This window comes from Ruditapes philippinarum, unplaced genomic scaffold, assembly GCF_026571515.1.
Source record: "Ruditapes philippinarum isolate M1 unplaced genomic scaffold, ASM2657151v2 ctg3080_1_1_1_1, whole genome shotgun sequence".
In the NCBI taxonomy this organism is placed as follows: Eukaryota; Metazoa; Mollusca; class Bivalvia; order Venerida; family Veneridae; genus Ruditapes; species Ruditapes philippinarum.
This window is the reverse complement of record NW_026857125.1, coordinates 79,373-90,152: the sequence shown is the minus strand read 5'-3', so window position 1 is coordinate 90,152 and position 10,780 is coordinate 79,373. Positions and strand designations below refer to the sequence as shown.

At 31.6% G+C, this 10,780-nt stretch overlaps 2 non-coding genes across 2 annotated transcripts; both read right to left on the bottom strand.

Moving 5' to 3' along the window:
• Positions 1–8,808: 8,808 nt before the first annotated feature.
• Positions 8,809–8,880, bottom strand: Trnah-gug (transfer RNA histidin (anticodon GUG)). The gene has a single exon. It is a non-coding gene; the product is annotated as a tRNA-His (tRNA).
• Positions 8,881–10,303: 1,423 nt separating this feature from the next.
• On the bottom strand, positions 10,304–10,375 carry Trnah-gug (transfer RNA histidin (anticodon GUG)). Its single transcript has one exon. It is a non-coding gene; the product is annotated as a tRNA-His (tRNA).
• Positions 10,376–10,780: the final 405 nt, after the last annotated feature.

The following is a 10,780-nucleotide window of genomic DNA, read 5'->3' as shown; positions in this document are numbered from 1 at the left end:
ACACCAACAGTTGGTTACGAAGCTTGACCGGTTCATTATAGACTCGTCACTTTCAGTTACATGAGCTTACTGATATTGTTAGACAGAAGGGTGACCCAGAATTTGCAGTCATACTTTCTCGTGTAAGGACAGGGGACTTCACGGATGAAGATATAGTGAATTTGCAAAAGCTACAAAATACTTCAACTGATTCATTTCCTCATGACACAGTCAATATGTTTTTAACTAATGATCAAGCAGGAAAATATAATAATCAAATGATAGAAGATTTACCTGGAAAAGTAACTATACATGCTATAGACTCAAAGAGAGATAAGCATACAAACACTGTTTCGGTACAAATAACCACCAGTCAGATATACTCAACAGGGGGATTATCGTCTACTCTTACAATAGCTGTTGGAGCTACTGTCATGATCACACAGAATATTGATCTTCCTGACCGTCTAGTAAATGGTGTTGTTGGAAAAGTTGAATTCATAAACATTGATGAACAAAAGCCATTAAGGTATTAGGACCCTTATGGGCACTATCAGGAACTAAAGAAATGACATCATAGGTCAGATGTATACCTTAAAGTACGCCTGTATGTAAAATTTAAACAAAGTTTACTGTACGGAAATCAAGTTATGGCCACTTTTCTGAACTCAAGCTAGGATGTTATGAGGGCCCATTTTTAGAAATGAGGAACCTTTAAATAATCTGCAATAACATTCTAATGAAAAATGTTTTCCCATGAAGTTTTGGTAAGAAACAAATAGTACCATTCAGCTAACAATCCACATAAGCAAAATTATGGTTTCTACTTTAAATTTATGAAATCTGTATAAAAATGTTACCCTACCCCACCCATTTTTACCACATGTCTGACCATTTTTCTACTAAGGGAGCCTAATTAAAAAAATTCTTAAAATTTACCCAAATGAGTTCCTGTTTTCAAAGTTTCCCTAAATTTGTAAAAAGTATATTGGTTGATCTTGTAAAATATGAAATACCTTTACCGTCTAGTTTTGTTTATATTACACTTTGAAAATATCAGGTACCATATTTATTACTAGATTTAGCATAATTTAGCCAATAAATACCTATATAAATTAAAAATTCAAAATTAAACACTTTTTTCTTTTCATATGGGACATGAGAGATACATAAATAATGTTAAAAGAAAAAAAGAAAGAAAAAAAAAAGTTGGGGATTGAACCCATGGCCCTCATTTTCAATGTATTTAACAGTAATTCTAGCCTATTTGAATACTCTTCAACGCGGAGGTAATGCATTAGGGTGCTAATACCTTAAAAGGAACAGTATTCTTAAAGTTTTCTGATCCAAGCATTGGAAGAGAAAATAAAAAGAGAAGCCCACAACATCTTAAAGATTGTGTACCAATTCAGGCCATCACTGTTTCATTCTTACTCACATCTGAATGTCTAGTTCCTGTCGAGAGAACAATGTACCCTTTAGTTTTAGCATTTGGCTTAACTGCTCACAAGTCTCAGGGAAGTACCTACAAACACTGTATTGCTAACCTTGAACTACGTCCAAATATTAAGTCTGTCATGCAAGGTCATGCTTATACAATGCTCAGCAGAGCAACATCACGTGATGGTTTGAAGTTAGTCACTTTAGTGCAGACAAAATCAAAGTGAACAAGTCGGCTTTAGTAGAAATGGACAGGCTGCGTGAGCACTGTACTTTCAGTTGAGAACATCCATTTGAAAACTTGGACCCTATTGCAAGTATGCATATAGGTTTTCTCAACATTCGTTCCCTTAAAGCCCACCTCTCAGATTTGGCTGCATAAAGAGATATTTCAAGATTTGATGCACTTTGCTTGACAGAAACTCACATTACAGAAGAATGTTCTTAAGAAGGATTCTGTGGATACTTTAAGCCAACACAGCATGGTCTAGCAATGTTCACTAAAGGAGAGTCAACTGATTTTGAATGTAACAGTTCCCTTCAGATTATGTCTAGAATTGTTTCAGACCAAGGTAGAAAGTTTCTCATCGCTGTTAGTTACAGACCACCTCAATTCAACAAAAATGTGTATTTCGCTCTCTTCTCATCTGCCGTAAATTCTATCCTAAGTCATATAATATTATACTTGGTGGAGACTTCAACTTGATGCCTGATGATCCAGTTGTGATAAAGTTTTGTCAAGAACATCAACTTCGACAATATGTAGAAAAGCCAACTCATCAGTTGGGAAGAACATTAGACCTGATTTTTGCATCTGATAACATACAGTGCACTAGTACAGTGATTCCAGTTTCTTACACTGACCATTTCCTTACTATTTTATCTGTTATCTAAATGGTTTGTATCATTTTGTTCTTTTCAAATATTGATAACCACATAAATGTATTTCTATTGACACATACGGTACATAGGAGTTATTTCATTTTATTTCATTATTAAATAAATTTATTATTGCATTTGCAGATCTAGCATTGATCAAAATTTTGAACTAAAAGTCCTGATCCATACCTCAATCTTTTGAAATAGCACAATTTCGTGCTTCATATAATACTTACCTAAGGCTGGGGACGTTGGTAACTCTGTTACAAATTCTTGTTTTAAATGTGATAGAAAGAAATGCCTTAGATAAAATCATAAATCATGATCAAACTGGTTTTCTTCCTGGTAGATTAATGGCGTCAAATGTTAGAATGTTATATGTCATCTTATTTCACTCTGAAAAAATATAATATTCCAGGATTGTTATTACTAATTGATTTTGCCGCTGCGTTTGATACTGTTTCTTGGAAATTTATGCATCATGTACTAGAATTTTTTAATTTTGGTCCCTCTTTTAGAAGTTGGATCAAGTTCTTCTATACTAATACAGAATCATGTGTTATTATAAATGGCCACATGTCAGACTGGTTCAAACTTCAAAGGGGTTGTCGTCAAGGTGATGCCCTATCGCCATACCTGTTCATCATTTGTGCAGAGGTACTGTCAATATTAATAAGAAAAAACAAAGATATCAAAGGTGTTATAATTAATGAGAAAGAGTATGAGATTTCACAGTATGCTGATGATACTAGTATATTTTTAGATGGCACAGCCAAATCATTAAAGAATACCATGGAAGTTTTAAAATTCTATGCAGAGATATCAGGCCTTAACATTAATATGGAAAAAAACCAAAGTAGTCTGGTTTGGCTCCTACAGAAATAGCCAAGTAGTTCTTTGTCCCGACTACAATCTAGATTGGAACACTGAAGTTTTTACAGTATTAGGTATAAAATTCTCAACAGATCTGAAACAAATTGTAGATTTAAACTTTGATTTAAAAATTTAGGAATTAAAAAGATTATTTGCTTCATGGTCCAAAAGACTAAGCATTCCTAATCCACCTACTGAAAAAATCAATAAAATTCAAAGTTTATTTTATAAATTTTTATGGAATGATGGTATAGATAAAGTGAAAAGAAATATTATTACTCAAGATTATAAATTCGGTGGCCTTAAAATGGTAGAATTGAGCTGTTTTATGAATAGTTTAAAATTGACTTGGTTAAGACGTATTGTTCATAATGACAATAAATATAGTCAGTTGGTAGAAAGTACTTTGCCTTGTATACATAATATTTTTAAGTATGGAACAGATTTTATAAAAACAAAACTAAGTTGTGATATAAATCCTTTTTGGAAAGATGTAATGAAAAGTTATATGAGTCTTTCTATGAAAGTTAAGCCAAAAACAAGTAAAGATCTTTACTCTATTAATTTATGGTACAACCCTGGCATAAAAATTGGAAATTCTTGTGTTCATCTAACTAGATGGATTAATGGAGGAGTCCTATTCTTAGGTGATTTAATCAGTCAGACAGGTGATTTTTATTCATTCAATGAATTTAATGAAATATATAACATAAGAAGCAACTTTCTAGAATATATGGGGATTATTAGAGCACTGAATGAGTTTTTAGAAAGAATTCATGCCAGAGATCTACCTAAGGAATATAAGTATAATGTACATATTCCTCAAACACTAGGCATAATTCTTCATGATAAAAAAGGTTGCCAACAGATTTATAAAACTATGATTGAAACCGGACAATATCCTAACTCTCTTTTGAAATGGAAAAATGATTTAACAGAGGCTGTAGAAACAGAGTTTCAATTTAATTCAATATATGAATTACCATATAAATTTACAAAGGATTCAAAATTAATCTGGTTCCAGTTTAGACTGAACCACAGAATACTTGCCACAAATTATTTGTTGAAAAAAATGAACATTGTAAATAACGATATATGCACTTTTTGTAAATCTGAGAGTGAAACTCTTATTCATCTTTTCTATGATTGTGAAATTGTCAAAAACTTTTGGAGAATATTACAAAATTATGTCAAAGATAAATGTAATATTACTTGTGATGATTGGAATGTTACTGACATTCTTTTTGGTAATACAAAATATGACAAAGTCTTAAATGGTTTGATTTTAAATGGAAAACATTACATTTACTATTGTAGAGTTAAACAAATAAGGCCTTCTATTGCTAATTTTAAAACTCAAATATATGCCAGATATACAGTTGAAAAATACATAGCTAAACAGAATCAAACATATGAATTGTTTCAGAAATCATGGCAGAAATACAAAAACCTAGTAAATTTAGAATAGTGTTTGTGTATTCTGTGTATTAATGAAGTTTAAGTCATGTATTATTATTCTACAACTTTGCACTTCACTGCTGCGGCACCGGGAGACACCACCAAAAAATCTAAAATTCCCTATTATTTGAAATTTCAGATTTGAATCTGAGATAAAAATCCTTCTAGTAGATTTCACCGAACCCTTTTTATTTTCTCCATTTTTTATATCCTTTTTCTTTAAAAAGCATATTTATCCCATAGGTACAAAATTTAAATATGGTATTTAAATTTAAGCATTCATTACTACATTACTTTAAGCTATAGAGTAAAACTCTAAATATTATTAAAGGGGGAGGAAGGAATGGTTTTTTTCCTTTCCTCTTCTCAAAATCATTGTACAATATGAAAATCCTCGATTGATATAGAATTCTCTCTACTGCATCAGAATAAAGCAATATTGATTATAGTTATGTACAAATGATATGGTTAATACAGGTTCAATTGAAATCAATGTATTTGTACTGATTAATATGGTTTCATATGAAATTACTGTATTTGTGCTGATTGATATGGCTTCATTTGAAACTATTGTATTCGAACTGATTAATATAGTCTCATTCAAAACAGTTGTATTTGTACTGATTAATATTGCTTCATCCAAAACTACTGTATTTGCACTGATTAATATTGCTTCATTTAAAATTATTATATGTGTACTGATTAATGTGGCTTCAATTGAAAGTATTGTATTTGTACTGATTAATGTGGTACTGGTACTGATTAATATAATTTCGGGTGAAACTATTATATTGGTACTGATTAATATTGCTTCTTTCGAGACTGATTTGTTGGGGTTTTTTTGGACTGATTAATAGGGCTTCACTTGAAACTTGTGTATTTGAACTAATTATAAAGTTTTTCATAGGAGACTATTATACTTGTACTGATTAATATGGCTTCATTTGAGAATATTTGTTTTTATACTGATAAATATAGCTTCATTTTGAAACTAGTGTATTTGTACTGATTAATCTGACTTCATCTGAACCTAGTGTATTTGTACTGATTAATATGGCTCCATTTAAAACTATTGTATGTGTACTGATTAATTTGGCTTTAATTGAGATTATTGAATTTGTATTGACTATGTACTTTGATGCATGATTACAGTCAAACCTGTGACCAGGGTCTTACAGAGGAGAAATATAACATTTCCTCTATAGACAAGAAGAGGTCTTTATCAAGAGAATCCTCTATCTGTTAAGCACTGTAGGGTTAGTTAGGGTGGCTTTTGTCATGAAAATGAATAATTAGTTAGGTGGTTTGGACACAGTTTTGACTGTATATTGATTGCCAATACATTATATTGACCAAAAAATATTTTTGTTACATGTTTTGTACAATATGGGAAATAAAATGTTAATTACAAAAAAAAAAGATTATCAAAGATTATAAACAAAGAACAGAGTAATAACATTTTACAACAACGATTTTCAGACAAACCACATTATCGTTTACTTATTGTCATTGCCAACTGTGAATCTAGAAAGATTAGGTTCACAGCAATTAACAAATCAGTTCCTTTTGTATTGTGTTTCTATATAAGGGTTTGTAAGTTATTTAACGACTGCTATAAAAATAATTTGATGTCGCACTAAAAATGATGTCTCGAAATTGAATTGCCTCAATCTATTGTGTACGTTAATCGCTCTTTTAACATCTTTGTTCATTCATTCATGTATTCAGTTTTGATTAAATTATAAATAAACAGTTTTATTGTAATTCATTATTTAGTAAATTTCCAATATAAAGTGAGAAATGAAATAATTGGAATATATTTTGGATAATAATCTAATCTCAACTGTTAATTAAATAGCAGTAATAACGAATGTTTCATTATACCCCCGAAACGAAGTTTGGGGGTATATTGGAGTCACCCGGTGGTCGGTCATTTTCCTTGTCCGGAGCATAACTTGAAAACTACTGCTTGGAATTCAAAACAACTTCATACAATTGTCAAGCACAATAAGGGGAAGTGCAGTGCACAACAACCATAACTCTATCTAAAGTAATTACAGTAATTGCCCTTTGTTACTTTTCCATTGCTTTTTTGTCCGGACCATAACTTGAAGACAAATAGTTGGAATTCAATATAACTTCACACAATGGTCAAGCACATTGAGAGGAAATGCAGTGCACAAAAAACATAACTTCATCTTGACTAATTACAGAGTTACTGCCCTTTGTTATTTTTCCTTGTCCGGAGCATTACTTGAAAACTACTGGTTGGAATTCAAAACAATTTCATACAATGGTCAAGCATAATAAGGGGAAGTGCAGTGCACAATAACTTAACTCAATCTTGACTAGTTATAGAGTTATTGCCCTCTGTTACTTTTCCATTGCTTTTTTGTCCGGAGCATTACTTGAAAACTAATGGATGGAATTCAATATAACTTCATACAATGGTTAAGCACATTGAGAAGTGCAGTGCACAGGAACCATAACTCCATCTTGACTTATTACAGAGTGATTGCCCTTTGTTACTTTTCTTTGTCCGGAGCATAACTTGAAAACTACTTGTTGGAATTCAGTACAGCTTCAAACAGTTGTCAAGCACATTAAGAGGAAGTGCAGTGCACTATAACCATAACTTCATTTTGACAAATTACAGAATTATTGCCCTTTGATACTTATTCTTATCCGGAGCATAATTTAAAACATACTAGTTGGAATTCAAAACAACTTCATACAATGGTGAAGCACAAAAGGAGGAAGTGCAGTGCACAAGAACTATATCTCCAGACTAACTATAGAGTTATTGCCCTTTGTTACTTTTCCATTGCATTTTTCTTGTCCAGGGCATAACTTGAAAACTGCTAGTTGGAATTCAATAATATTTCATACAATGGTCAAGTATATTGAGAATTGTGAGGAAGTGCAGTGCACAGAAACCATTACTCTTTTCTTGACTAATTTAAAGGTTTTTGCCCTTTGTAAAATTTTTATTGTCCAGTGCAAAACTTGGAAATGAATGAAATTTAAAACAATGATCAATGGCAGTTAGATGAAGTATAGTGCACAAGAACCATGACTCTATTTGGACTTATTACAGTTATTGCCCTTTGTTACTTTTTTGTCCAGTGCATAACTTGAAAACTGGTTGTTAGAATTCAATACAACCTCATACAATGGTCAAGCACAATGAGAGGAAGTGCAGTGTATAATAACCATAACTCTATCGTCAGTATTTGTTTTGCCCTTTGTTCCTTTTCCTTGTCTTTCTGGACTTATTACAGAGTAAATCAATACCATTTCATCAATGGCCAACCACATTGAAAGGAAATGCAACATACAAGAACCACAACTATCTTTATTTGCCCACAACCATAACTCTATTTCAATTCTCTTACAAAGTATTCTGTTACTGGTAACATCCTCATTTCCGAAGCTGTCTTACGGGGTTATTAATCACATTTAGTGATAGTTCTAGTTAATTTTATTTATTGAGAATTTTTATTAACAATGTACTTTTAGATGATAATGCTTAGCCAAATAAAAGTTTTAAACGTTGAAGGGCTTTTCATTTTGGGGTCATTTATTTACAATTATTTAAACCATGTCACCAGTGCTCTCTGATCACGGTCTGCAAAAATTAAAAAAAATTATGGAAACACTTTTCATGTTTGTTTTTTTCCGGAGTTAAAAGAAGGCTATCCATATAATTAGAGTGGCAAGGGATACATATAAGCATCTTAAATGATATGCCATTTAGAATTTATCGTTTTGTCCATGCAAAATTATGTCGTTAAAACATCGTTTTATACAAATGATAAAATTACTTTAAAAACCTTTTTTCAACGAAGTATGAATATCTATATTTTTGTACTAAAACACAAAAAAGAAAGAAAAACAAACGGTAAAAATATTTTTGTAATACACTTGACATGCTTGGTATGTATTTTGGTAAAAAAAGTGTCTTTTGATCTGTTGTAATTATTAAGTATACAATGCCATATTTTCAGGTGGTAATAAATTAAATTATATTTGTCTAGAAAGTACAATATAAAGGCATCAACAGGCTTGATTTAAATCATTTTTATGTAGTTAAATATAAGCCATAAGTACGTCCAAAGAAATAAATAAATTGAAAGAAAAAATATTCAGATGTGCCAAGACATCGACCGTCACTGTCAATGCCGTGACCAGGATTCGAACCTGGGTTGTCGCGGCCACAACGCGAAGTACTAACCACTATACGATCACGGCTATCACCTCCGACTGATAAACTTTATTTAAAGATATACTATGCTCAAATTTGATTTTTGTTTAAAATATTGTACGTACAAAAAAAAAATTCAAAGACCAATTCAGTACAAAAATGCAACAATTACACTCATTAGTGCACTACAATAGATGCAATTAAAGTATTTTCTTTAGTTTTAATTACTACATGTTCATGAAAGGAGCTAGTGTCAATTGTCTTAGCCTAGATTCAGAGCAAAGGGCACACTTCTGATTATCCTGTATTGAAATTTGCTCCTACAAGTTTCTGAATAGACCAACAGTGTAAAAGCAAACTAGCCTTAAGGCAAGATTAAAGTTTGAAATTACTTGGGTAAATGACATTAAAGATATGCCAATGTTTCCATTGTCTATCAATGCTATTTTACTTCTTTCTGTTATGTTAAGGAATAATTACAATTTTAAAAGAAGTGATATTGAGTCTTGTTTGGAAATAGCTGTGAATGTCAATCGTTGATAAAAATCACAAGTTTGTGAACTAACAAAAGTATATTGTTCAACAGTGTATACACTGTGAACATCACAGTTAATGACATGACCAGTATTTCACGATACACAATATACTATCAAGGCCATCTCCATTGAACTAACTACATGTATATTGCTGATAATTCTTATCTTTATAATATGGCACTTATTAGGTGACTTTACTGACAATGTAATAAAAAACAAAAATCACTTCTGCAAGTGGCGTGCTGATAAGGAGACAACATCGCGCAATGAACTCGAGCAATTCAATCAATAAGAAAAGCACATCCGGGTTATACTCACGATACGTAAATAACACATCTGTTCGTGTGAACAGATTAAAAAATGTGAATAATATTTAATATTTAGAAAAAATGAGGCAGCTGTAAAACGTTGCCACGTACGTTGCTATATTTTTTTCTGGGGGCTCCAGTTATATTACACTTTCAAATAATTTAAAAAAGAAAACGTTCAGCTGTGCCGTGACAGTAAAATATTGGTCTGATATCGAGCTTCATAATTGAACAAATTTGTATGCATAATTAATTTGTATATGTTCGCCCATTCGAGCAATATTATTTTCTTACAAAATAGAGAAATCATGAAAAACTATAATTTTTGTTACCTAATATTCAATCATTCAGCTTTATGTTGTTATTTACGGACCGTTTCAGACTCCTTCAGTAACATTGTTTATATCAAATAGTAACTTTTACACTTATGATTTTTCCGAGACAAAAGCGGACACTACAGTAGTGTGAGCACGATTGATAGCTCTATCCACTGGCATTCAAGACGGAATTCAAAACACGCAATGTAGTTAGATATTATCAGTGTTAATAATGAACCTTAAAAGAGATAACAAAGTGAAATTAAAAAAAAGGTTCAGCTGACCCGAAACAGCGACTGTCACAGTCATTGCCGTGACCAGGATTCGAACCTGGGTTGTCGCGGCCACAACGCGAAGTACTAACCACTATACGATCACGGCTATCACCGCTGAACTGACAACAATTATTTCATATGCCATTGATAAGTCAGTATTGTCGGAGGGCACTTGAACTCCTCAACATGCAGAAAAGGTTTTTATATTATAATACTTAAAAGTCTTCATAAAATGTATGGTTATGATGTGCCGTATAGAATAACAATACTTTTATCACATAAGTTGCTTGTGATACAAAAAAATCCTCATAACTCATGTGTTTTATTTCTATGGGATAGTATATCAAAACATTTCACGGTACTCGAATATTTTTTAATTGTTCATAAGTAAATCAGATATGCCTTTGAAAGAACTTACATTATAAGCAGTTTATATTAATTTAGTTACTTAATTTATGTATTCAAATAGAGTTGGTCTTAAATACAATTAAACGGTAAAATAATTGTTTTC